Raw genomic sequence first — 26,271 nt, forward strand, 5'->3', positions numbered from 1 at the left:
GAGGCCAACTCGCAACTCCGTGAACAAGTTCTGTAAGCAGCAGGCCAAAATAGGCCATCCTAGCCCTCACTTGGCATGCATGGTGCCAGGCATTGCTGAAGAAACAAACACAGGTGGTCGTGCCAGTTAGGGAAGTGGAAGAGGGCCCCAGCCGACCATGAGCTCAAGCAACCAGCTTCAAAAAGAGCCCTGACAGTTGGTCTAGCAGTGCCCTACCTGGCATGAGACGCCACAGCTTCACCATCACCCCTGCTCACCAACAGCCTCGCCCTTCCTCTACAACACAGCACCACTGGATTGTGTAACTTTCACCTTATCTTCTCTGGCCAGGACCCTGGACAGAATTCCAGAATTCTGGAATCTCCTTCCTTACGTAGAAGGATACACAGAGAAAAGTCCCAAGGCCTATTGAAATAGTCACAAGTTCAAGAGAAGAGGTTCAGAGCAAATACATCCTCTAAGGAACAAAATTATTTTAAAAATAGAAGTAGAAAACTTTAGTTTAAAATCCCACTCTGGGCTATTAGCAGGTGTGAGAGAGTTAGTAACAGCTCAGTGATACAGGAGAACCAATCGTGTGCATCTTTTCCCAGTTCCTTGTTCAGTGACCTCACACTGCTAATCTGAAATGAGAAGTGAAATACAATACAAACAAATGCAAACAATACAAATTAGGGCTTATTCTTTTCTTTTTTTCTTTTTTTGGAGAGTCAGTTATATGAGCACAGCACTGCCATAGCCACAAAGAAAATAAAGCAAATGTAAAAACAAAGCAAGAATTAACTTCAGAAAAAAGAAAAATCCACTGGAAGGACAGTCATAGTGCGTACTATGCTCAGCTGCAAATATCTGATTGGATATAATAACGTAAACATCAATAGCAGTATCTCCAAAACCTGGAACATAACTGTATTGGAAGGATGAGGGAGCAGAAGCAGAGAAGAGGGTTATACAAGAGCCCTAAACCCTCATTGATCCTAAGAAGAAATCAATAAATAATACCTAAACTTGATAACTCAAGGATAGCAGTTTACACATATTATTTATAAATCTGGATATGAGTAAATGCCAAAATAAACAGCTAAAATTTGAAAGTAGTTGCCTCTTTGGTTGGGGAATCTCAACTGGGAAGGTGGGGAGAGTAGGGACAGAACCCACTGTGCTTCCTGTTAAGCCGTTTCCTATTATTTGACTTTTGAATCTACATGTAAGCATAGTCTCACATTTTAAGATATAGTATGTTAGTTACAATTTTAAGTGACATTCTTGATATGGATTCAAGTGATGCGTAACTTGAAGTGAAGCATAACTCTAACTGTAAAGCAATGGGTCCAACTGTCAGGCTGTACAAAAGCACACAGAACACATACCTCAGAGCATCCAAAATACAAGGCCAATCAGTACATTTATTGTCCTTTTTTCAAATGAACAACTGGACCCTTTGCTTTAAATTTAGAGACACTTCACCTGAAAAGGTATTTGAAGGCTGAAAAATACACAGAACAAACTATATGAAAATGTTAACATACAGTTTAAAAATAAGTTTACCCTATGTTTCCTGCCTTTGTGGACACTCTATATATTAAATTGACAGAATTCATTTTAGAAACAGCTCTAATGCATCTTCTTCACCAGATTTTAGGGTTCACTGAAATTATTAACAATTACCTAAAATCAGGAAAGATTATCATCTTAACTGAAAGCTTGTATGCTTTCACTAGCATTTCCCCATTCCCCCTAACCCCAGGTAGCAGCAGGGCTTCAACATTCCTTCTCATGTTTCTGGAATGCCCAATAGGGGGGCAATCACATGGCCTTTATACAATATTGCTATAAACAAATATATGCTACACATTAGTTTGGAGAGTCTAACCAATTAAAGAAGGAATGAAAAAGAAATCACTGAAATCAATAATAGGAAAAGAGGAAATAAAAACATAACACGGATAATATTACATAGAAATTCAAAGAAGAAACACAATCATCAATATTAGCTAAATAAGTTGTAAAGTAAGTAAATATATACAAACATTAATATCACCCATGTTCACCAACTAAACTAATTAGGCACTATTCTCAACAACAACAAAACTTAGGAACCCCATAAAACTCTTGTACCTATAAAGAGATGCACCATGCTCACGTTTAAAGATATCCATTCTCCCCAAGGTTTAATTCACAGATTTACTAGACCCAAATGCCTAGGTTTTAGTTATTTTTGTGTCTTCAGGACCTAGCCCATGGCGTGAACCCAATAAATACTATTTGGATGAATGAGCAATCAAATCAAATTGCTTTGATTGGAATACAACCAATCAAAATTGTAAATGAATTTTTCTAGGAACTAGAAGTGATATCAAAATTCATTTTAATACAAAAATAAGAGAGAATAACTGCAAAAGAAATTCTGAAGGAGTCCAGCTCTATCAGATTTAAACTACGTTACTGGTCCACAGATATTCACACAGTATGGTACTGGTGTGCATGCACTCATACACACACATGCACACACACACACACACACACAAAGCCAAGAGTCAATGGAAGAGCAAGCCAATAAAAAGTAGGTATAAGAATTATAAGTTTACAAAAGGAGAAGCATCGTAAAACAATGGAAGAAAGAAGAACCGTTGTGTTACCTATTTCAGTAAATAACATCACATCGTAACCCGAATCTCCTCAACTCTTCCCTTTCTCTTTTCTTCGCCCCCAACATTATGGTGTTAAATAGTTTTTCCAGTCAGTCTCCAGTGCCATTGTCTTAGCTCTGGCCATCATCCCTTCTCTTAGCCTGTTGCAGTAGCTTCCTAACTAGTCTCCTTTCACCTTCTCCTCTTTCCCTTCCCCCACAATCCTAACTCCACCTGCTACCAGACTTGTCTTCCTAAAGCACCAACTTAATTTTCCCAACATTCTCCACAGAAAGACTCCTCAAATTCTACCGCACTGGTCCTCCAACTATGACCCCCCCCCAAAACTGGCACAGAAGCTTTTATAATGATGGTCTTCCCCAGAGGAGAACAAAAGCCAATCAATATTGCCTGTCTCCAAAAGCTGGTGTTCACAGTCATGGGGGGCCGTGTATGTGCGTCCTGCCATCTTGGGGTTGTTTGGGGAATATTATTAATCCTAGCATGTCCAGAAATGCAAAAGCAGTGAGAGTATTGAAAAGGTTGTAAGAGGATATGAACAAGTATAATGAAAATTAAAGAACTTAAAAGAGACATTACGAGAAATGATGCCTCAATAGAATTTCAATGTACTATACCAAAATTTTGTTTTTTTTAATTGATGTTTTAATAGTTTATAACATTGTGAAATTTTGGATTGTACATTTTTGTTTGTCCATCACCATATATATGTCTCCCTTCACCCCTTGTGCCCACTCCCCACCCCCATTGCCCCTGGTAACCACAATACAGTTTTCTCTGTCCATGTGTTGGTTTATATTCCACATATGAGTGAGATCATAACAGTGTTTGTCTTTCTGTTTCTGGCTTATTTCACTTAACATAATACCCTCCAGGCCCATCCATGTTGTTGCAAATGGGACCATTTTTCTTTTTTTTATGGCTGAGTAGTATTCAATTGTATATATACCACATCTTCTTGATCCAATCGTCAGTCGAGGGACACTTAGGTTGCTTCCACTTCTTGGCTATAGTGAATATGCCGCAATGAACATAGGGGTGCATAAGCCTCTTTGGATTGTTGATTGCAGGTTCGTTGGACAGATTCCCAATAGTGGGATAGCTGGATCATAGGGCATCTCTATTTTTAATTCTTTAAGGAATCTCTATACCATTTTCCATAGAGGTGCACCAGTTTTCATTCCCACCAGCTGTGTATGAGGGTTCCTGTTTCTCCACATCCTCTCCAACATTTGTTGTTTTTTGTCTTGGTGATTATAGCCATTCTAATGGGCATGAGGTGATATCTTAGTTTTGTTTTGATTTGCATTTTCCTGATGATTAGTGATGTTGAACTTTTCATGTGCCTATTGACCATCTGTATATCTTCTTTGGAGAAGGGTCTGTTCATTTCCTCTGCCCATTTTTTGATCAGATTTTTTTTTGTTGTTCAGTTGTGTGTGTTCTTTATATATTATGGCGATTACCCCCTTGTCAGATATATGTTTTGCAAATATTTTCTCCCAGCTGGTGAGTTGTCTGTTCATCTTGATTCTGGTTTCATTTGTCTTGTAGAAGCTCTTTAATTTGATAAAGTCCCACTTGCTTATTTTTGCTTTAGTTTCCCTAGTCTGGGTAGGCATGTCATCCGAAAAGATTCATTTATGACCAATGTCAAATAGTGTGTTGCCTATATTTTCTTCTATGAGTTTTATAGTTTCAGGTCTCACCTTCAGGTCTTTGATCCATTTTGAGTTAATTTTTGTGAATGGCGATAGCACATGGTCCACTTTCATTCTTTTGCATGTGGCTGTCCAGTTTCCCCAATACCATTTATTGAAGAGACTTTCGTTTCTCCATTGTATGTTCTTAGCTCCTTTGGCAAAAATTAGCTGTCTGTATATGTGTGGTTTTATTTCTGGGCTTTCAATTCTGTTCCATTGATCTGTGTGTCTGTTTTTGTACCAGTACCATGCTGTTTTGATTACTATTGCTTTGTAGTATGTTTTGAAGTCAGGGATTGTGATGCCTCCTGCTTTGTTCTTTTTTCTTAGGATTGCTTTAGCTATTCGGGGTCTTTTGTTGCCCCATATGAATTTTAGTATTCTTTTTTCAATTTCCGTGAAGAATGTCATTGGGATTCTGATTGGGATTGCACTGAATCTGTAGATTGCTTTAGGTAATATAGACATTTCAACTCTGTTTATTCTTCCAATCCATGTGCATGGGATGTCTTCCCATTTCTTTATGTCATCATCAATTTCTTTCAATAATGTCTTGTAGTTTTCATTGTATAGGTCTTTCACCTCCTTGGTAAGATTTATTCCTAGATATTTTATTCTTTTTGATGCAATTGTAATTGGTATTATCTTTTTGAGCTCTCTTTCTGTTAGTTCATTATTAGCATATAGAAATGCAACTGATTTTTGTAGATTGATTTTGTACCCTGTGACTTTGCTGTACTTGTTGATTATTTCTAATAGTTTTCCAATGGATTCTTTAGGGTTTTCTATATATTAAATTATGTCATCTGCAAATAGTGAGAGTTTCACTTCTTTGTTGCCTATTTGGATTCCTTTTGTTCCTCTTTCTTGCCTAATTGCTCTGGCCAAAATCTCCAGTACTATGTTGAATAGGAGTGGTCAGAGTGGGCAGCCCTGCCTCGTTCCTGTTCTCAGATGAATGGCTTTCAGTCTTTCCCCATTGAGTATGATGTTGGCTGTGGGTTTGTCATAAATAGCCTTTATTATGTTGAGGTACTTTCCTTCTATACCCATTTTGTTGAGAGTTTTTATCATAAATGGATGTTGTATCTTGTCAAATGCCTTCTCTGCGTCTATTGAGATGATCATGTGGTTTTTATTCTTTGTTTTGTTGATGTGGTGTATCACGTTGATTGACTGGTGGATGTTGAACCATCCCTGCATCCCTGGTATAAATCCCACTTGATCATGGTGTATGATCTTGTTAATGTATTGCTGTATTCGGTTTGCCAATATTTTGTTGAGGATTTTTGCATCCATGTTCATTAGCGATATTGGCCTGTAATTTTCCTTCTTTGTGTTGTCTTTGTCTGGCTTTGGTATCAGAGTGATGTTGGCCTCGTAGAATGATTTAGGAAATGTTCCATCTTCCTCTGTTTTTTGGAATAGTTTGAGAAGGATGAGTATTAAATCTTCTTTGAATGCTTGGTAAAATTCACCTGAGAAGCCATCTAGTCCTGGACTTTTACTTTTTGGGAGGTTTTTGATTACTATTTCAATCTCTTTACTTGTGATTGGTCTATTCAGATTGTCCATTTCTTCTTGGTTCAGTTTTGGGAGGTTGTATGAGTCTAAGAATTTATCTATTTCTTCTAGATTGTCCAATTTGTTGGCATATAATTTCTCATAGTATTCTCTTATAATCCTCTGTATTTCCATGGTATCTGTTGTAATTTCTCCTCTTTCATTTCTAATTTTATTTACTTGAGCCTTTTCTCTTTTTTTCTTAGTAAGTCTGGCTAAGGGTTTGTCAATATTGTTTATCTTCTCGAAGAACCAACTCTTTGTTTCATTAATCCTTTCTACTGTTTTTTTTGGTCTCAATTTCATTTATTTCTGCTCTGATTTTTATTATTTCTCTCTTTCTGCTAACTTTGGGCTTTGCTTGTTCTTCTTTTTCTAGTTCTGTTAGGTGTAATTTAAGGTTGCCTATTAGGGCTTTTTCTTGTTTGTTAAGGTGGGCTTGTATCGCTATGAGTTTCCCTCTCAGGACCGCTTTTGCTGCATCCCATATGGTTTGGTATGGCATGTTATCATTTTCGTTTGTTTCCAGATACTTTTTGATTTTTCCTTTAATTTCATCAATGATCCATTGGTTATTCAGTAGCATGTTGTTTAATCTCCACATTTTTGTCACTTTCCCAGTTTCTTTTTTTTCATGATTGATTTCCAGTTTCATAGCCTTATGGTCTGAAAAGATGCTTGTTATGATTTCAATCTTCCTAAATTTATTGAGGCTTGCTTTGTTTCCCAACATATGGTCTATCCTTGAGAATGTTCCATGTGCACTTGAGAAGAATGTGTAGTCAGCTGTTTTTGGAAGGAGTGCTCTGTATATGTCTACTAGGTCCATCTCATCCAGTTTTTCATTTAAGTCCACTATTTCTTTATTGACTTTTTGTCTGGATGATCTATCCATTGATGTAAGTGGGGTGTTAAGATCCCTTACTATTATTGTGCTGTTGTTAATGTCTCCTTTTAGGTTTGTTAATAGCTGCTTTATGTACATTGGTGCTCCTATGTTGGGTGCATATATATTTATAAGTGATATGTCTTCTTGCTGGAGTGTCCCTTTTATCATTATATATTTCCCTTCTTTTTCTCGCTTAACCTGTTTTATCTTGAAATCTACTTTGTCTGATATGAGTATGGCAACACCTGCTTTCTTTTGTTTGCCATTAGCTTGGAGTATTGTCTTCCATCCTTTCACTCTGAGACTGTGCTTGTCTTTGGAGCTGAGATGTGTTTCCTGGAGGCAGCATATTGTTGGCTCTTGCTTTTTAATCCATCCTGCCACTCTGTATCTTTTGATTGGAGAGTTCAATCCATTCACATTTAGGGTAATTATTGATATATGAGGGCTTAATGTTGCTGTTTTGTCACTTATTTTCCGGTTCTTTTGCATTTCCTTTGTTTCTTGTCCCATTTGTTTCAGAATGCAAATTCAGTTTGGTTGTTCTGTCTTATGAGACTTCTAGTTTTCTCTTGCTTATCATATGTGATTTTGTTTTGATTATTTGTTTGGTGGTTACCTTGAAGTTTGTATAAAAAATCTTGTGTATGAGATAGTCCATTATCTGATGGCCTCCTATTTCCTTATACTAAGTCAATTCAAACATTATCCTCTTCCCCTTCTAAGTCGTTCTTGTTATACCTTATTCTATCTTGTGTTGTGGGTGTGTGTTTACAGTGATGAGGTTAAATTTATTTTTGGTGAATTCCTTCCTTTGATCTTTGATTTTGGTATTTGAGTGGTGGCTAACCTATTCTGGTAAAGATCTACTATTTTTCTGAGTTTGTCTACCTACTTTTCTCCTTGCTCCAAGCTTTGTACTCCTTTCTTCTTCTTTTGTCCAGGCCTGATGGCCTTCTTGAATATTTCTTGTAGTGGGGGGTCTCGTGGCCATGAACTCCCTTGGATTTGTTTATCGGCAAAAGTTACTATTTCTCCATCATATTTGAAGGATATTTTTGCTGGATAGAGTATTCTTGGCTGAAAGTTTTTGTCTTTCAGTGTTTTGAATATATCATTCCAGTCTCCCCTAGCCTGTAAAGTTTCTGTTGAGAAATCCACTGAGAGCCTGATGGGAGTTCCTTTCTACATTATTTTTTGTTTTCGTCTAGCTCCCCTCAATATTGTTTCTTTGTCATTGACTTTGGCCAGCCTTACCACTACATGTCATGGAGTGGGCCTTTGCCTGTTGACCTATTTAGGTGATCTATTGGCTTCGCTTACTGGTATTTCCTGCTCCTTCCCCAGATTTGGGAAGTTCTCAGCTATTATTTCCTTGAATAGGCTCTCTGTTCCTCTTTTCTTCTCTTCTCTCTCTGGAATACCTATAATTCTTATGTTACATTTCCTAATAGAGTCAGATATTTATTGGAGACTTTCTTCATTTCTTTTTAGTCTTAGTTCTCTCTCCTCTTCCATCTGGAGCATATCCGTATTCCTACCCTCTATAATGCTAATTCTTTCCTCCATGTTGTCAGCTCTGTTCTTTAAAGATTCCAGATTCTCCTTTATCTCCTCCATTGTGTTCTTCATGTTCATCAGTACTGATTGGTTTTTCTTTATGATTTCAATCTCTTTTGTGAAGAAACTCCTAATCTCATTGAATTGTTTGTGTTGTCTCGTATTTCGTTGACTTTTTTTATGATAGCTATTTTGAAATCTCTGTCATTTAGGTTATGGATTTCTGTGTCTTCAGGGTTGGTTTCTGGGTGCTTGGCATTTTCCTTCTGGTCTGGTGATTTCATGTACCTTTGCATTGTGGTTCCTGTGTTGGCTTTGTTTTTCCTCATCCTGGAAATATCTGGTTTCAATTTCCACCCGCCGCCACTGTGTGGGGGTAAAGGGCTGTGTAATCTGAGCCCCCTGCCCTCTGCCTCAGCTGTTTACTGCGATCTGCCGCCCGCTTGGTCTGGTCTGGTAGGCTGAGCTGCAGTGTTCGGCTTGCGGGGGGTGGTGCGGTGGTCTGTCTTTTGCTCGCTGGGTCCTTGGCGTGGGGGGCTTCTCGTTCGCCCCTCATTATCCACACTCCTGGGGTGCTCAGATGTTGATGGTACCCCGTAGCAGTTCTGAGCCCTATGTGTGGGAGTTTCTCACTGGCTGAGAGAGCCCAAAGAGCTACGGTTTCCCCGCAGAGGGCCACCCCTCCCCCCACTCTGGAAGTCGCAGGGACTGGAATCGCTGATCTGATGGGGAGGGAGAGGAGTTCTCCTTACCTCTCCACTTCCTCCAGGGGCCCAGCACATTCCACTCTCAGTGGATCTTTCTGACCTTGCTTTTCACTGTCTAGGATTCCGTTGTTGGTCTGTGACTGTTCCTTTTGTTGTATCTTATTGGGGGAAGAGTTTACGGGAAAGCTCACTCTGCCCTGATGCTGATGTCCCCCAAATTTTCTCTTTTGAGGAAAGATGGCCATCACTTTATGTTAGGCAAAGAGAGTAGAGTGTGCTGCTTTTAAAGTGTTTTAAAGCTTTGAAGAACCAACTGACTCCTTCTATCGGCTGGAAATGCAACCAGGGCTTGTAAATTTAAATACCACAGTCACTCTGGACTTGAAAACATGTGGATCTACATACAGCCATTCACTACCTAATTAATTTGAAATAAGAGCTGGAGAGAGTTTTTCTGCTGCTAAGAATCAGATATTGTCTTTTTCCAATTCATAGACAAAAAATATTAAGTTAAAGGATAAAATTTTTGGTGTATTAGGTCTCCCCTAAGAATTTTTCTTCCCTCTTGGAATTCTCTATCACCCAGCATCTCTACCTGCCTGTTATCAAGATTGCTCAAGTGTCACATGTCAGAGAAGCCTTCCCTGAATGCCAAGCACATCTCAGAGACCCTGTGCCTGTGCCCAAGCTCCCTCTATCAAGCACTCACCAAATCTAGCAAAGTAGAAATACTCTGGTGAATTTCCCCCAGGTACAGCTGGGTGTGGGTTCAAGTGACCACTCCAGCCCACACATCTGCAAGTATCCAATGACCACGAGAAATCCAAGCTGGCTGATTTATAAGTGTGCACACTGACAGGTGACAGGTAGCTGGTAGGCCCTTAGGAGAATTTCTGTGCCGTTCTGAACAGTTATTCATTTAAATACTTGTATTCATTTGATGCCTATTTACTAGTCTAGGATTTATGGTTTAAACTCTTTAGGAGGCATAGATGTGGCTAAGCCACATGGAAGAACCCTGAGAATCTACAGAAGAAATGCTAATGAAATACTAAAGGAGGGAGCAAGTTGACTACCAAAGACTAGACCAAGGTCTCTCTGAGAAGCAAGACACCTAGAAAGAACTGTGGGAAAGGAGAGGAAGAGGGAAACATCTTAGGACTAATCAAAAGAAGCAGCCTATGCACATAATCAATAAGCTGTAATTAACATGAAAGATCAAGACACGGGAAATAAGTCTGACAACCTGGAGGGCTGAGATGAACTGGATATTGGTTTCCTCTCATTGGCTACAAATAGGCTCTACTCACTCAAAAGCACTTTCTTCTATAATTCACAGGGTTAGATTTTCAACACAATCTCCTTTTTCTTCTGAAACCCGTATTAAACCCGCACCTAGTCATGAATGTGCTCTCTCAAGAGTCCAACAGTGCACTCATTAAGTGAAGTATCTGAGAACAAGAATGTTCCTTATTTATTGTAAAATACGTGAATAAGGGGCCAGCCCCATGGCGTAGTGGCTTAGTTCGGTGTGTTCTGCTTTGGCGGCCCGAGTTTGCAGCTTTGGATCCTGGGCACAGACCTACACCACTCGTCAGCCATGCTGTGGTGGCGAACCCTGTGCAAAAAACAGAGGAAGATTGGCACAGATGTTAGCTCAGGGCGAATCTTCCACAGCAAAAAAAAGAAGAAAAATACATGAATAAATCAAGATATGGTATTAATATTTTCTTACTAACAGGTAAGTTCTACTAGAATTGGTACAACTGGCTATATTCAAATTATCTGTTTGTATGTCTGTCTCCCCACTCAAGTTCCTAGGAACTGGGTAAATTTTTAAGCCCAGCCCCTAGTGTTTGACAAGTTCTCAGTAGATATTTGTTGAACTGAATTGGTAATTGAACAATGAGATTGACAACTGAATGTTAATTCCATGGCATTAAATAAACAAATACACATACAGAAAACTAGCATAAGGAAATAGAAATATAGGGACACGTGCATTTCAACCTTGGTGGAAAAAAATTCAAATAGGTAGCAAATTTTATAAAAGACAATATCCAGTGCTACTGTGGTGATGGTGAAACATGACATCCATCATGTTGTACACGATGACATGCATTGCAGTGCAACGTTACTTCTGCACGGTACACTAAATGACAGCGCTATCATTTCAGTAGGCAATTTGGCAATGCTATGACTACATGAAGATTAATTTCCTACAAATGTAGTGATTCTAAACTGCAGAGAATTCATCAGAAAAAGATAATTTAGACAAGAATGGCTATAATCATTGAAATGGTGACTGGCTATGTCACCTCCACCAAAGTGGAGGCCTACGTGTCCCTCAAAAGGGATAAGCCAGCTCAAACCAGCAGAGCCACTTGGAAGACAATAGGGAGTCCAGGTGAACAGAAATGAGAGCTCGAACTAAGGTAACTGGAGGAATGGCCATCAAGAGGCAGACACCAAATCAAAAGATATTAAGGAGGCAGAATTGCCAGATCCTAGTGAGAGTGTGGATATAAAGAACATGGAGGAGAGAGAGGGGTGACAGGTGACCCAGTAGGTGTGGTGGCATTCAGTGCACTAGGGCAGGTGTGGGCAACTCCTTCAGTAAGGGCCAGACAGTACATAGCATAGGCTCTGCGGCCACATGGTCACTGTTACCACTACTCCATTCTGCTGCTGCAGTGCGGGGCTGGGCACCAAAAAACTTTTTTCACAGAACACGCAGTGGGCCCAAGTCGGCCGACCTATAGACTAGAGAATACAGGGGAAGGAGGCCAATTTGAGAATGAAGTTCATGAGTCAGTACTGGCAGGACATTTACAGGAGACATTCAAGACAGAGGTCAACGTAGGGATGAAGAGATGCCAGGGCTGGAGGCATGAAATGGGGAGTCATCAGCCACGAGGTGGTGTCATGGGACTGAGATCACCTAGCGGTGTGGTCTCAGAAGAGACGAGACCAAGGCCGCTTCCCTGTCTAATGCAAGCGTGGATACGCAACGTCACTTCCAGTCACGAGGGCCCTGGAAAGGGAGGGACATTAGAGTCTAACTTGCCTGAAGTCAAACTTTGTAAAAAGAGGCTCCTATTTTAACTTGAGACTTTCATTCCCTTTTCTAAGATAACTAACTTGAAAGTTTCAAATTCACAGATGAAAAAGAAAACTTCCCACTGGCTAGAAAATAAGGTAATTCTAAAATAAAATGTCTATTTTTATGTTTTCTTTTTATTACGAAATATTTTACACTCAAAAACATATATTTGTAAAGTACGATGAATCATGATAAAACAAATGTCCCGTCCCCATCTCAAGAAGTAGTTCATTACCAAAGCACTACTGTCCAGCTTTTCATACCATAAGAATTAGTCTCTAAAGCAGAGGTCAAAGCAGGCAGCCCAAGGCCAGATCAAGCTTGCAGATGGCTTTTCCTTGGCCTACACAGTGGATTTTTTTCCTTTTAGCTGACATCATTTAAATGACAAGAACTTCACACAGAAATCAGCATTCTGGAGTATCATTAAAAATGGGAAGATGTGGCTACACTGTACCCACATTCTCCATGGCAACAAGTGGCTAGCGCTGAGAGCCACTTTCCCCTTTAATGGACAGGGACTCACTGGTTCACCACACTCCTCAGCACTCCCTGTTGTCTTATAACCAATCTCCCACTTCACCTCTTAATTTTACCTCTCCCGGCACTTGAGCACCTGTGACCCCTGCTACGGAATATAGTTGTGATTTCCAACTTTTCGGAGTATGGGAAACATGATTGAAAGTACAAAAATTTCACAGGCTCTCTCTATAGGAACATTTCTAAATGTAAGACAGGTCCATAATCCCTTATCCACCCTTTTCAAATCTAAAAGACAACTTTTTTTGGTAACTCATCAGGCAACAGAAATGGATCTGAACTAACATGAGGCTATTTAGAATCTTTATTTATTCCATTTGGTGTGAAATACAGTCATATAATTTGCTATAGAAATACTAACATGTGTGATTAAGGGCTGCTACCCAGACCCTGCTGGAGATATTATAAAATAACAGTTAAAATTTTTCAAAACTCTGAAAAATTCTGAATTCTGAAACTCATCTGACCCGAATAGTTTTGGATAAGGGACTGTGTGGCTGTGCTACACACACACACACACAAAGCAGATAGGAGTGTAATATTTTTAAATGAATTTGTAGTTGATTAATTGCTATGGCATCTACCGACATGTGAGAAACAGAAATAGAATGATATATGCAAAACATCTGTAGTCTGACAAGAGTGTGAGGTGCACATACTCATTCTAGACATCTGTGCCTGAATGTCCAATCCCTGAAGGGTCTGCGATGTCCACACTGGGAACTGCAGCCACAAAGGTAATTCCAGGTTAGAATCACACGCTGCCTTCACATATAGAAAGGACGCTATATGACCACTTCCTTTTAGGGTTCATTTTCACTCACCTATAAATACCCTGTTTGATATTCCAGGACATCACAATATGTCAAGTACATAAAAAAGCCACAGAAGATCAGATCAGAAGAAGCTAAAAGATGGCAGATTTCTTTCCATCCCTGCTCTATGCAGAGGCGGGATGGAATCCACTCAGATTGAAGCAAAGCACAGCTACCTGCCCTTTCTCAGAAATCCTGTTCAGAGCTGGTCCTAGAAAAGGCGGAGGAAATGAGTGTGAGGAAAAGGAAACAGCAGAGTAGGTGAGGGATGGAGAATGTCACTGCTGAGAAAGTAAGGAGATGGTTTGTGACGTCAAATAGAGGAAGGGCTGTCTCATGGGAGAGAGACGAGGCACAGCTGCCCCTATTGGAATGGGCTGTCTCGTGAGGTAGTGAGACTTCCACTCCTGGAGACGGTCGTTAGACTTCTGTGATCAGGGAGGGGTCAGCAAGGAAGGTAAGAGTAAGACAAGCCGGGTAGGGACTAGGGGGCACTGGACGGCTGATGCCCCACCCAGATGGGACAGCTGCTGCTCAGCCACTTCTACGTGTACCCGGAAGCAATGCCAGTTATTGCCAGGCTACAACATTTTAGAAGCTTGAAATCCAGGTATTCATGTGAAAACTTCTAATTTTTAAATACAGGTTAATGATTTTAAAAATATTAAAATTAAATAAATACATACATAGATACTGAATAGGCCAAACAGAACACATCCATGCCCTGCAGGCAAACAGTGTGGATCTCTGGTTTTGGTAATTCACCTACCCAGAACCTGGAAGGACTAGACCAGGGTTTCTCAACCTCAGCACTCTTGACATTTGGGACCAGATGCTTCTGTGCTGTGAGGCTGTCCTGTGCATTCTAGGATGTTCAGCAGCATCCCTGGCGTCTATCTACTAGAAGCCAGTAGTACCCACCACCCCAACCACATCATGACAGTCAAAAACGTCTCCAGACATTGACAAGTGTGCCCTGGGGGTCAAAACCATCTCTGGTCAGAGCCGCTGGACTAGAGCAACATCCAACTCTTTGCATCCAAGATTTGATGAAAACATCACTCATAACTCAAACATAGGGTTTCTTGTATAGGAGGTGCCCCCATGAAGTATGGATTTACAGCTGCTTTGAAATCAGAAACCAGGGTTTGAATCCACAGCTCCGCCATTTACTAGCTTGATGACCACTCTGAGTTCTGGCTTCCACATCATAAGGAATAACTACCATCACCTCTTAGGGTCGCTGTGAGAATGCGGTGAGAGAATTCGTGCAAAGCACCTAGCCCAGCAGCTTAATAAGCACCAAAGACGTTTACTAAACAGTATCCTTCCCTGGAGAAAAGACAGCCCCGTCTCTGTAGCTGGATGCACATGGGATCCAGAGTCCGAAGCCCTGGACCCAAGTGCTGGCTCGGGTACTTAGTAGTTGTGTGAACTGGGCAAGCCATGTTTCCTTCTTTGTAAAATAGAAATGATCATTGCCAGGAGGTGAGAACCAAGCTGGGTGGTTTGGTACAGCACTTGGTAAACTAAACCACTATAGAAATGTTGATGGTGATTACTATCAGATCTGTAAAGATTCTGTAAAGGAAAGGATGAGCTCTTCAACAAATCCAAAGAACTGAGAATGTAGTAATATGAGGGGAAGGTAGAGGAAAAAAAAAAGAGTAACAGGATCCTAACCTCCAGATCCATCTTGACAAGCAAGTGCCAACTGGTGGCTCACAGGCCAAATCTAGCCACAGATATATTGTGTTTACTTCCAGGCTGTGTCTCAGGGGTTGTTTAATTGGCATGAAATGCCATTGAATTTTCGTTAAAATTCACATTTCAGACTTTTCTCCAAAATTCCAAAGGTTGGGCCACATACTGGGCCCATATTGGCACTCACTCCTCCCAGCCATTGTCAATTCTCCCACATGTCTGTCCCATGGAACCTCACAGTAGGGTTACGCACAAGGTCCTCATTCTGGGAAGAGAATACCTCACTGCAGGACCCCACCTAGAACTCTATGAATTGATAGCACACACATGGGCCTGCCATTCACACATGTAACATCATTCATTAGCAGGGGGAAAAGGGGGGATCTTCTTGGCTTTCTAGCCTTCATTTTGACCCAAATCCACTCAGAATTCTGATTCTGATGCCCACAAACTATCTGATTCTGCACAAAAACAACTTTAGGCTCTCTCCCGCCTCGATTTTGCCTCCCTAGTCCTTTAAATAACTCAAGTGGAAAAAATACGATATATCTAGGAAATCAACGGGAAGAGGCAACAAGTTCCCCAGTAACACAGTTTTGACTTTGGATGCATAATTGCTACACCCCTAGTAGCTCTGTAATAGCGGCAGCTTCCACTGGCCTCGAGCAATAAAGGTTTTCAAACAGAGTCAAAGGGCAGGGCCTGAATTACAGTCCTGGTAGGAATCACCATTTACTCTACCCAGTTCTCGTCTTCCCATACTTGGGCCCACACCACCAGGGCGATGTAGTTGGAACTAGATTTGAAATAGATTAAAATATTTATTGCGCATCTACTATGTGATAGGAACCTCAGAGGACCCTGGCAACCAAAGCAGAAAGACAGAGCAAGGATCCTCAAGGCATTTAGTGGAATGCAGAACACTGACAAGTGAAGAGGCAATGACTTTAGAGAAAGATAGGCGCTCCGTGGAATACTGAAAGCGCCCAGGAGGGCCATCGAATCTATGTTCAAGCATCAGGAAGGCCTCGTAGAGGCAGAGACCTTTACTGGAGACTGAAGAATGAGTAGGAGGCGGCTATGGGGCGGGTGTGGGGCAAGAGGCTGGCAGCCCCGCCCTCCCACGTCCCCTCCAGGGGCGCTGCCCGCCAGGCTGCCCCCGAGGAGGACGAGCCGCGGGGCTGAGCAGGCTGGGTCGGGCCTCGCGGGCCACTAGAACCCCGGTGTCCTTTCCTCATCAATGCTTCCTCCACTGATGTGGAACTCACTTCCCTGACTAGATTCAAACACGTGTTGACGAAGGCAGACACATGGCGTGTCCACGGTGTAACACCCGTATCACAAAAGCCCCCAAACTCATCCAGGGGACCCCTCTCCCTGCAGGGCTGCACGGGGAGGAGACGAGGCTGTGGGGAGACGACCCGGGAAACGCCTGGATAATGGAAAACGTCAGTGTCTTCATCAGGGTCGTGTTTATGCGCAGGTGTAGACATTTGTCCAAACAGAGAACTCCTCAGATGGGTGCGGGTTCCATGTACATTTTACCTCAAGTGTTTTTTAAGTGAAAACCAGCAGCTGCAGGACGATACGCACCGTGTGCTCCACTTGGTGACATCAGAGCAACGGGTCCTCTCTTCACAGCGCGGACATGCGCACGGGGGAGGCCGTGTGGGGACGGCCGCCTCCAGAGCGGCTGTCATGGCGGCCGGCGCGAGGTGGCAGGAGGGGCGCTGGCACTGGGGACGTCACTGGGGCAGCGGGAGAAGGGGCCCGACCCCGCGGTGGGAAGTCGTCGGGGTGAGCGGAGGCCCCGGGTGACAGGGTGGGTGGGGAGGGTGACTGGAGACCCATTGGTGAGGTCCAGGGTCAGGCCCCTGGCTCCAGGCAGCCCCTCCCCCACCCCGGCCGTTGGCGCCCCCACCCCACCCCCACCCCGGAGCCCCGTTGCCTAGGAACCCTCGGTGTGTTTGGACTCTTCGCCTCGCACAGGTGCTGGTGCCCGACACTAGGCGGGACTGTCCGACTGGGCTGGACGCTTTGCGCCGAGCGGACCAGGTCAGCTCTGCGACCCGCGGCGATGGCCTCCTGGTTTGGTGGGCTTGGCTCTGGCCTAGGCCATTCCCTGGGGCAAGTGGGTGGCAGTGTGGCTTCCCTCACTGGACACATCTCTAACTTCACCAAAGATGTGCTGAGGAAGGGAAGGGAGAAGGGAGATGTGCTGAGGAAGGGAAGGCGGAAGAGTCACCTGACTCTGGGAGGACGGAGATGGAGGATGTTCAGGCAATTGTAGCGTCAGAGGAGAGACTGAGAACCCAAGCTCTGAGAAAAGCTGAAATTGTACAGCAGACCGTGGAGGAAAAAGACACAAAGCTTGCCTCCATGAGAGAAGAAAACAGTCATCTGATAGAAGCCCTGGAACGACTGAGAGAACAGACTGGAACTGCACCTGTGGTTGACCCTAAAACCCTGGACAGGGTGACACGACTAGAATCTGAGGTCTCTCAGGTGATGGTGATAAAAGGTCACCTGGAGGAGGAAGTAAAACATCATCAAAAGATGAGTGAAAAACAAGACCAGAGGAAGACACAGCTCCTTCAAACTTTACAAGAGCAGAGACGGGAAATGGATGAACTTAAATACCAGCGTGAGCAAATGCATATGAAACACACTCAGCTCTTTTCAGCCAAAGAGGAGGAAATTAAGAATTTGCAAAACACGATAAAACAACTGAAAACCCACTTGCCTGAAAAAACCCAGCACATGCAGACAAAACATTCGGAGATTTGTCAAGTGGCAAAAGGTCAGAGTCTTAGTATGCAAAACGGAAGTGAAAAGCATGATTTATGTAAAGCTGAAACTGAAGGATTAGGAAAAGGAAGAAAAGAACAGGAATGGGAGATGAAACTTCGAACTGAAAAGCCTGTCCCTTTGAAGGAGCAGATTGATCAGCCATACAAAGATGAGATTGGTCAACTAACTCAGATTATCCAGCAAAAAGAGTTGGAGATACAGCGTCTTCACGCTAGAATAGCTTCAGCTCCCTACATCCAGGCTGTTGGGGACCTTCAGCAGCAATTGCAAGCTTACGCTTTGGAAAGGGAACAAATGTTAGCTGTTTTCAATGAGAAGGTGAGGGAAAACAGCAGCCTAAAAAGAGAGTATCACAAAATGATGGACATACTGGTTGCCAAAGAAGCAGACCTCGTGAAACTGCAAGATGAAAATACAAAATGGTCCACGAGATTTGAAAGTAGTGGTCAGGATATGTTTAGAGAAACTGTTCAGAACCTCTCACACATCATTCGAGCGAAAGACGTGGAAATCGATGCCTTGAGTCAGAAATGTCAGACTTTATGTACAATCTTGCAGACATCTGGCACTGGCGGTGAGGTTGGAGGGGTTACTGTGAATCAGTTGGAGGAGCTTCTGCAGGAACGTGACACGTTACAGCAGCAGGTCTCCCTAATGGAGGACTGGACACAGCAGGTGATGACTGCGGTGCACAACATGAAGCGAGAGTCAGCCCAGCTCCAGAAAGAACTTCCACAGCTTCAGGCTCGGGTCTTGATGGACAGTGATAATAAGTCTCAAATACGGATGACCTCTACTGACCTGATCCAAAACTGTAAAGAGGATGAAATCCAAGTCACACATTTGGCAAAGAAATTAGCATGAATGCAGCTCAGCCTAGAGCAGCTGTGCGATGCCAAGGATGTTCTTTTAGGTCCACTTGACCTTACTGCACCACAGCCTCCCACCACATCATCACTCACTTCAGAGTCAGCCGACTCTCTGAAGGCAACTAGATCTGATGCAGTGAGTGAGTCTTCTAAAGCGCTCCCAGAAGAGATAGAAGAGTTAAGGAAATCGATGGAGGAAAAAGAGGCAACCATTCGAAGCCTCCAGGAGGAGAATCAGAGACTGTCTGCTGCGATTGCTGCCACCTCCGAACGAGAAAGAAAACAATGCGAAGAAACAGATTCCGAAATCCAGCAGCTCAGGGAGAAACAGGATGTTTTAGAAAACTTACTTCAGGAAAAAGAGCTCTTAGTCAATGCAAAAAGTGAGGAATTACTTTCTTTGAGTGAAAATTACACAACTGAAGTGAATGAAAATGAACTTTTGAGGCAGGCAGTAACAAACCTGAAGGAGAGAATATTACATTTTGAAGTGGATTTGTATAAAGTAAAACAAGAAAATGAAAAAAATACTAGAAAGGTCCAGGGAAAAGGAAACAGAAAACCAGGCATTACAAGAGACAAATATGCGGCTTTCTATGATGCTGAGAGAGAAAGAGTTCAAATCTGTTGCAGTGAAGAAGAAGGCTCTTGCTTTGGAGCAACTCCTGAAGGAACAAGAGCAGGGCCAGGCTGGGGAGTTAAACCAGCTTTTACACGCAGTTACGTCCATGCAGGAAAAGACAGTTCTGTTTCAGCAGGAGAGAGATGAAGTCGTGTTGGCACTGAAACAGCAACAGATGGAAAACTGTGCCCTACAGAATGAGGTTCACCATTTACGTGACAATGAATTACGCTTAAGCCAGGAGCTAGAGAGATCTCATAACCAGGCTTTAGAGTCAGAAGATTCTCATCTCCGTGAAGTGCTGGTTGCAGAAGACAGAGCGGCTCAACTAAGAAAGAGAGTCACAACACTAGAGGAAAAGCTACTTTTATCTTCCCAGGCAACGCAAAAGGCAAGCCATCAAGCCAGGATACAGGTAGAGTCACTGCAGGAACAATTGAATGTGGTCAGCAAGCAGAAAGATGAAACCGCGTTACAGCTTTCTGTCTCCCAGGAACAAGAAAAGCAGTATGCTCGAGCACTAGCCAACCTGAAGATGGCACTAGCTGAATGGATGGAAAAGGCAGACGATCTAGAAGGAAAACTGATGTCATTGCAGGGACGACTGGAGAAAGCAAATGCCGTCTTGGATCTGAAGGAGGAACAAATTGGGGAATTTAAAAAGCAAAGTGAGGTCCAACAGGAAATGCTGGATGAGGTGCAAAAGAAATGGATGAACTTAGTAAGCAGCATGGAAGGAAAAGTAGACAAATTCCTAGTGAGAAAGCTCTTCCTGGACTATTTTCAAACACCAAACGTGAACGTCAGGAAGTGTTGAGATTAATGGGAAGCACTCTGGGAATGAAAAGGGAAGAAATGGAGTGGCTCATCCAGGAAGAGCAAGGCGGCCTTACCAGGTGGATGACTGGGTGGCTTGGATCAAGAAGTGTCCCCAGCACACCTCTTACCCCAAATCAGCAATCTGAGCTCAATGGTTCTTTTTCAGAACTTTTTGTTAAATTTATAGAAACTGAGTGTCATGTAGCTTTTCCACCACAAAAGCTCTCTGCTCAGGATAGGAAGCATCTAGATGCACCCAGAAGGAAGAAACTGGCAAAAAATGTACCAGCACGTCTTAAAACCACCCTTGGATCCACACCCAGAAAATTAGATGTGAATGCCTGCTCCACAGCTGTGTCTCTTATTGACCCACCCGGCCCTGGGCCTGGGGGGTCTGGGCATCTTCTTTTAAATGCCGTTACTGATGTTGTGCCCACATGTACACCTTTGCTCCTGTCCCCTGCCAAGAGTGCGGCAGTTGCCCTGAAAGACCTTTCAAAGTGGTAGAGGATTCCCATGCCAGAGACGAGACAGCCCTTTAGAGAAACCAGGTCACTTTGTGTGTGTTTCTTATCACAAAGTGGTCTTCTGGAAAAAGTAGTAAATTTGTTTCCAATTTTACTTTAAGTTTAGTATAAATATTGTTCATACTTTAAAAAAGTACTCTTTAAGGTCTTCACCCCACTTAAACCAGAGGTTACCTCTTGGGAGAGTGGGCCTTGGAGGGACTGGAGGCTGTGGTCAAAGGACACCTCCAGTCATGTTTGTAGCACTTCCACTTTTTACAAGGAGTGGGTGTGTTTTTAGGTGAACCTTGGGTAATTGGAAGAGTAACTTGTGTTAATGCTCAAAAATTACAAAATACATGAGTGCACGCTACTTGTATAAGAAGAAAGGTGAACAGTGCAAAATGGCAAGATGCATGAAAATTTAAAAAGGAAAGTTCAGTTTTCCTGGCTCAGCCCTACTCCTCTTTCGTTGCCTAGGAAACCACTCTATTGGGAACCTGGATTCTCTCAGGCCTTTTAGACATATATGTATATTTGTATATATGGGAGGATATTACTCCCTGACTCACTTTTTTAAACAAGTCACTACACCTTAATGTGAATGAATTCCATCATGTACCTTAATTTATTGAACTAGTGCCTAGTGATTGGCATTGAAGCAGTTTCTACCCCAAATCCTATCAAAGGTCTGTGGTCCACTCCCTTGCCCATTTCCTTAAGAGCCACTCCAAGTCTTCGTTCCTTTCCACAAGCATGATCATCCTTATACCCTCTTGAAGAGATCAGAGGCCAGCTAGTCAAGAACTCTCCATTTCCCGCACCCCTTCCTAGATTCAACCAACCCTCTATTTCTCTCCATCCATCTCTACTCTTTCCCCCTTGTCCTACAGGAAAAGGGATCCATCTTTGCATTTCCAGGGGAATTGCTGCATTGTACCCTGGAAAATTATCCATTCAGACTTCTTCAAAGACCTCAGTCCATTAATTTTCCATCTGCTTTCTCTTCAGCCTGTCTCTTTCCCTAAGCAGAGGAGCTCGCCCGCGGCTCTCTCTACCTTTTACAGATAAGCTTCTGCAAAAATTCTCTCTACTCGTCATCTCATCTCTCACTGACTTCTTGAAAGGTTCACAAAATCTTGTGTTCCTAATGTCCTAGGAAGTTTCGAATGCACACTCTTTAGCCCTCTATTTACCTAAACTCTCAGTGGTGTCTGATGAATTCTATCCACATGTTTAGTATTTAAACATTTTCTCCACCCTCTTTCTTGTTGGGATGCCACTCTCCCCAGGTGCCCTTCCTAACCCCAGACCCTTCTTTCTCAGTGTCCTTTGTGGCTTCTTCTTCTGACCACTTCTTAAAGGGTTATGCTCTCTAAGGCATCGTCTTCAGGGAACAGGATCTTCTCACTCTCCCTGTGGTCTCCAAGAAGGTCATCCACTTCCATGATTGGACTCTCACCTGGATCTAATGACTTCTGAATGGCTGTGTCTCTTCTTACCCTTCTCCTGGCTCCACACTGGTTTATCTCACTGTCTGCTGGACACCTCCATCAGGATGTCCATAGGCTTCTCAAAGTCAACACATCCGAAAGGGAATCCGGTATCTTCCCATACAATCCTCCTCCTCCTCCTTTGTTCCTATTATCACCTCATAAAACTCTCTCCATCTTATCACCCAAGCAAGAGGCCTCAGAGCCATGGTTGATCTCTCTGTCTCATCCACTTCATATCCAATCAACTACCAAATTGAGTTTAATTCCTTCCCTTCTTTTCTGTTCCCACGGCTCTGGTCCATCCCTTCCTGTCTCCTGCATGGACTAGCACAGTAGACGCCTTACTGATCTTGCTGGTTGCACTCTTGCCCACCCTTGAATCCATCCTCCACGCTGCTGGGAGGGGGAACTAAGGTGAAAACCTACTGTTACTGAAATGATACCTGGTACCCACAAGGTTGACCCAGTAAGCAAAGTAACCAAAGTTTCTGAGCTTGTTTTGCAGAACAACAGGAAGACCGCTGATAAGAGAGCAGCTTGGTAACAGCCTCCTGCCCTCCACCTGACGACACATCATGCAGATACATCGAGAAGCTAAAGTGACCAATCGTGAACTTTAGACATCACAGCCAAAGATCCATTTCATGCAACATATAGGACACCACTGGATTTGCACATGTGACCTATGAAGAAGTATGAATGACAGCTGCGCCTGAGCAGAGGACTCTTCAAACTTCAGCCCCCAAACCCCTCCTACTCCCTCCCCTACCCAAAACCCTCAATAAAAACCCCAGCTGTTTTCCTTTGAGGAGGTGGATTTGAATTTTCTTCACACCTCCTTGTCTGGCTGCCTTTTGATAATAAACCTCTTTCTTTGCTATAATCCTGTTGTTACTGTGATTGGCTTTGCTGCGTATCTGGTAAACGAACCTGAGTTTGTGCTCCGTTTCGTTACTTCCATGTTTTAAATTATTTCAGGGTTCCCCATTGCCTGGAGTCCAAACTTTAGCAGAATAGGCAAGGCCTTGCCTCTGCAGCCTTTCTTCCTGCTCGTCACCCACACATAGGCCGCCCTCTGGCCACATGCAAATTTCTGCCACCCCCAAATGGATTCTTACTCAAATAACTTCAAGCCCGTGAGCCTAATAATAGCAGGGTAATTGCTTCAAGAAAGTGCACACCAGAAGTGTTTCATTTGCCTTCTCTTGACCCGGATGGTGAGGGAGAGATTCCCACCCACCCTAAGGTGATGGAGATGGCTACATGCTGAACAGATGAGCTCAATAGCAATTTATGAGTCAGGTAAACAGAGAGTCCAGGGCAGGACACCACACACTATGTGCAGTCACATGGGGGTGCTCTTGGGAAGAGAGTAAAGATGCAGGGCTGTAGGGGTCAGACTTTATAGTAACAAGAGGGTGGAGGGAACCCCTGGTTCCTGCAAGAGGGTGTGATTGTCTTCTTTGAATAATTTGACACTCTGGCAGGGAACTGGAGCCCACTACCTGGGGAGCAACTGTGCGTGATTCTTGTGATAAAGGGGGTTGTTTGGCGAGGGGACCTTACCTGTGGGAGCAGAGAGGGAGGGGAACTTGCAGGTAGGCCATGTGAGGCCCTCCAATTTGACCATATGTCAAAACCACACTTAATACTGAATCTTCATTTCAGGCATTATACCACAATTGACCTTTTGATGCCTTGACATCAATTTATACCTTGGCGATGTCTGAGACTTAGGGAGGATGAGAAGGGCTTCCCTAGGAAGCGAAGTTGGCACTTGACCAGGAGGGAGAGGTGGACGTTGACAACCTCAGTTGTATGAACTGTCATTGATGTTCACTCAGTTGATCCCAAGGAAATCCCGAGGTAGCCATGGGGACTGGGGGTGGATTGACATCCTTCAGCACCGTGGTATCTGGCAATGGACTGATGATAGGGGAGGCCACACCCACTGGCAGGTAGGACATGCCACAGGGCCCAGGTTTGGTTACATCCTGTAGGAAGGAGGCATTGGTAACCTTCCTGAACTTGTGGTGCTGCTTCTATGACCCAAGTGATAATAGGCGCTGGGTATGGAGGTTCAGGGTCTAGAGAGACTCTATTTCCAGAAGAGCCCAGTGCATGGCCAGTAATTGCTGCTTTAATACTGCATAATGCAGGGCCAAGGAGGAGAGTTTCTTGTATCAGAAACCCAGAAACAACTTGTGCACATCATCTGTGGTCCAGAGCCTCTGGGAAGCATGAGAGGAGAATGCTGAAGCCTCTTCCCTGAAGGAGTCTCTGAGGGCTCTAACAGGAATGTCTGTTGATTTTAATATGGGTGGATTCTAGAGTCTATTGTTGGAGGGGGCCCCCACTGAAGGTGGGCAGTTTATAAATAACAGCATAAATGGGCTTAAGTAAAATTTGTAGACAAGGACTATGTTGCCTCCGGAACCAAAAAAGGACTAAAAGATGTTGGAGTTGTATGTCCTTAACAAGTGTGTGAAACAAATGTCCTCAAAGGAAGATGTCATAAAAGTCATGTCATACCTGTACTCCTGGGGAAAGGTGGATGCAGTGAAGGTCCTGCCTTCAAAGACTGTGTGTGAGAGCAGAATGGCTTAGGGACCTGTGGGTAACAAGGTAAAAATGTGTCCCCTCACAGGTGATGGCAAACAGTGGCTGAGAAGATATTGAAACAAGCTCTGAACAGAACATATTAGCCAAGTCTAAAATAGCAAAATATTCAGCCATGTTTAAATGCAGTGAGATCCCAGGTGTTTTGAGGGTACCCAGGATTTGTTTCCATCAGGTACAGTAGGACAAGAAGATCCAGAAATAACTGTCATGAAGGAGAAGTTTTCTGACCTCACAGATCCCGAGCAGCAGGAGGCAGGGCACACCATGGAGGGCCACACAGGGCAGCACCAGGGTCGGTCAGGAGGCAGAAGGAGTGAGGGGAAAATATGGACAAGAGCCTTTCTTATGGATTCCGTGGGAAGGAATGAGTGAGGCAGGATGAGCAGGTGTAGTATTGGCTAGTTTGAATCATTTCAGTGGGCTCGTAGCACAGTGGTGTCTCTCATTGTCTCGTCTCTGTCCCTGGGGTGATGAGGGCAGAAGAAGAGTGGCCCAGAGTGGAAGAGCCTGATAGAGGAGGGGTTCAGGGGTTGTGGACTCTGGATGGTTTAAACATGAAAGGAGTGCACAGAGGTCATTTACTATCTCTAGGAATTAGGTAAACCTGCCAGGGACAGTACTTGCAAGGTCACCAAGGCCACAGATGTCAAAGCATTCAATACAGAAACTAGAAAACTTGGTTGTTACATTAGGTATAACCATATGTCAACCTCTGGTATGAAGTCCATGAAGGTTTGCCAACTGGTGCATTTTAGCAGACGTTAAAGTCAGTTCAGAACCTATGTTTTGGAGGCACAAAGTCCATAGCTTTTTGCCATATAAATTAATTTATTAAATTTTTCAGTTTCCATTCGGCCAAATTGTGAACCTTTCTTGAATTAATTATTGTGTTTGAATGTTTCCTTCCCATGTATCCAGGTCTCTTTCTTTCATTTATCTTTTTATTGGTTTGTTGGTCACTGGATATACTTGTGGATGGGGGAATGTCTTTCTACCCTGCTCATATTTATCAGTTTTTTCCTTCACAGAGTCTCAGGTCAGTATCATCCGGGTTAGGGCTTCTCTCACTGCAACGGTTGTATGGTTTAAGGACCCTGGGCTGAAGTCAGGTTTGAACTGATACCTTCACTGCACCACAGGGGTGCTGTGGATTGTTTTCCCCATAGCCCCGAGGATCAGGAGTTTGTGCCACACAGGCATAGGCAGCAGGGTGCACTGGGGGAGCACAGGGCCTGCCCACCATCCAGATGATGAGGGATGGAAGCCATCTTCTGCCGCAGCCCTGCCTTTT

General features: G+C 43.3%; 1 long non-coding RNA gene and 1 pseudogene across 2 annotated transcripts in view; both read left to right on the top strand.

Moving 5' to 3' along the window:
• LOC147913575 (uncharacterized) overlaps positions 1-23,241 on the top strand; it is a 213,599-nt gene extending 190,358 nt beyond the window's left edge. Inside the window, exon 7 of one of the 2 annotated variants that reach the window (XR_015548533.1) lies at positions 22,844-23,241. This is a non-coding gene — a long non-coding RNA (uncharacterized LOC147913575). The remainder of the gene's footprint in view (positions 1-22,843) is intronic. The other variant, XR_015548532.1, reaches the window with a different exon arrangement.
• On the top strand, positions 17,137-23,241 carry LOC147913576 (thyroid receptor-interacting protein 11 pseudogene; annotated as a pseudogene).
• Positions 23,242-26,271: the final 3,030 nt, after the last annotated feature.

Source organism: Ceratotherium simum, chromosome 26, assembly GCF_057802395.1.
Source record: "Ceratotherium simum simum isolate JZ-2026a chromosome 26, ASM5780239v1, whole genome shotgun sequence".
Taxonomy (NCBI): domain Eukaryota; kingdom Metazoa; phylum Chordata; class Mammalia; order Perissodactyla; family Rhinocerotidae; genus Ceratotherium; species Ceratotherium simum.